The following is a 2,445-nucleotide window of genomic DNA, read 5'->3' as shown; positions in this document are numbered from 1 at the left end:
TATTGTATGTATTCATACACACATCTAGGCATGGATATACACTTATGCTTATTATTAGATATTCACGTTTGTACCTGTAAATGGCAGTCTTCAGTCAAAGTAGTTAATAATGGTTGCCATTATCTAACCACCCAAAGGTCTGCTGTCTTCTCCTCTTTATGTTGCCAAACACTTTTAATAGAAGACAGATTCTGAGAGCTGAGGCCACACTTCGTGTCTAAAATGGTTGGGAGTAACTCAGAATGAGGTTTAGCACTGGGATACTGAAGAAACCAATATGTCTCCTTGATCCTAAAAGTTGACATTCCTTGGGAATTCCAAGTAAAAATTAAACGTGCGGTTTGTTCATTAATTTGAACAGAATAAAGTTTAATAAACGTTTGTTTTACTGTCTTCCAATGTCAACTGGATTCTAATAAAACAGGTGGTAAAGGCAGTAAATTCAGAGAGAAAGATAAAAATTTGACAAACAAATCACGAGTAGGATAAAAATTGCTGTACGAGAGTTACAAATACGAGCTATAATTTCTCAAATTGCAAAGACATATTATTTTAAGATGATCAGGACGTCTGAGGATATAACAGTGCTTGAAGACAGACTGGTTTGGATCTGTGTGGGGATTAAGCCCTCAAGCTGCGTGAGAACATTTTTCTACCATGATCAATACAGCCACACCATTTCTGGTGTCCTTCGGAGAACCACTGGTCACATTTCCCTCACTGCCTCCAGACATGTATCCTGAAATGATGTTGCACACAAACGATGCCGTATATCAACTCCGAGCAGTCACTACTCAGCGTTTTCTCCTCACAGGTTCATCTCAGACAGTTAAAAAAAAAGACGTGAAGTCTCACTGTCGATTTTTGAGAAAATTAAAGCATTTTACGTGTGCCTTATAGTTAAAAAAATACGGACGATAAAAGAACGAGGTTACCATAGGTCAAATATTTAGAAAAAGATGGAACATCTTCTTTCCGCAAGTAGGATTTTTAATCAACTCGTTGTTGTAAGCGTGCTTAAAATTTAGGATGTTGAATTTTTAAAGTTTGGACAACTTGAAACTAATTTGTTATATAGATCTTTCTCATTGGATATTAAATACAACTGCATTTTGCAAACCGTCTTTGTTTTTGGTAAAATACCATGTTTTTCTTTGGTAAATCAACAAAGCAAATAATTTAATGATTCATTAAAACAATCTTAATTTCGTTATAACACCTTAAAACCACCCCCTGACAAAATGCCAGTTATTGAATCCACACAAAATAAACTATAAATTGTCTGTTTATAAACAAAGTAAAATAGCAGCAGATAAAGAAGAAATGTTTAGTATTAAAAAAAAGAATCTAACTTCACAAAGGCAAGAAAAAGGTTCAAAATATGTTTCTTCAAATAACTGGAGTTGAACTAACATTGAGTTCACATTCGTGTGCACACATTTAGGTGTGACGGATGTGTTTCTGTAATGACTGGTGACTCGGAGGATTACCTTTAAACCCAGTAAAGTTCTGTGGTTTCTACAGCCCGCTGCTCTTCATCATCATCATCATAAAGCGGCTGCAGGAGCGACGGGGACTCAGTCCATCCGGATCGTCCCGCGTCGCTTTCTGTTGATGTTGTGGTCGAAGTGAAGCCTCTTTGTGCGCGATGCGAGGCGCCCTCATGAATCAGCAGCTCCTGCACGCAGCATCCGATCAGGTCCAAACATGTCCGGCCCAGGAGCCAGTGGTGTCGGGATTTCTCTTCCTTCACATCAACGATGTGTTGAAGAAGCTCTCAGGATGAGCTCTCCTTCCGCTCCCCGCTGCAAGGATGAGAAAAATCTGCCTCGACGCAAGTTCAGAGCGACCTCCCATCCTGCAGCCAGGACACCGGTGTTGTGGCGAATCTGGGCATCAGGCTGCAAAGGGAACAGTGCGCGCGCTCGGAGTCGTTCCTTCTCTCTCTCTCTCTCTCTCCACTCCACTGACTCCCGGACAGCAGTGTGTGCACACGCACACGCACAGCCTCAGAAGCACACAGCACCAGCTGCATTAACATATGGTGTAATAATGAATTCACACGCGCGCCCCGTAAATGTATTAAATGTGACATTTGCGCGTAAATCTATTTATGCCGTTCTGCCGCATGCTGTGCACGCACCTCTTATTGGCTTTGGGGTATGAGGGAGCTCTCCATGGTAACAATGTGCAGCCAGGGTGGGGGTGCAGGAGCTGATGAACTGTTGGCACGAGACTGGCTTCTGTTTAAACACGCTGAAGATCACGCGCATGCCCTGAAACCAGCATCCCTACAGAGTCTGTGACGTCAAGGCTCAGGTCTGAATGACCCCGTGAAGACCTATAAGTTGCAATATGCTAATTAAAAAGAATAACAAATGTTAAAATGCAAGCTAAAAGCTAAAATGGCTATATAAAATCTGAAAGTAGTAAAAAGCCAGCCAA

General features: G+C 41.3%; 1 protein-coding gene across 1 annotated transcript in view; it reads right to left on the bottom strand.

Annotated features, from left to right (window-relative positions):
- The window catches only part of satb1a (SATB homeobox 1a), a 21,443-nt gene extending 19,817 nt beyond the window's left edge, over window positions 1–1,626 (bottom strand). Inside the window, exon 1 of the mRNA XM_037693545.1 lies at window positions 1,491–1,626. The gene's annotated coding sequence lies outside the window, so the exon portion shown is untranslated. The remainder of the gene's footprint in view (window positions 1–1,490) is intronic.
- Between the last annotated feature and the right edge of the window lie 819 nt (window positions 1,627–2,445).

Source organism: Nematolebias whitei, chromosome 19 (assembly GCF_014905685.2).
Source record: "Nematolebias whitei isolate Nwh7 chromosome 19, NemWhi1, whole genome shotgun sequence".
Lineage (NCBI taxonomy): Eukaryota > Metazoa > Chordata > Actinopteri > Cyprinodontiformes > Rivulidae > Nematolebias > Nematolebias whitei.
Note: the sequence above shows the minus strand (reverse complement) of the source record. Positions and strands in the feature narration are given on the sequence as shown.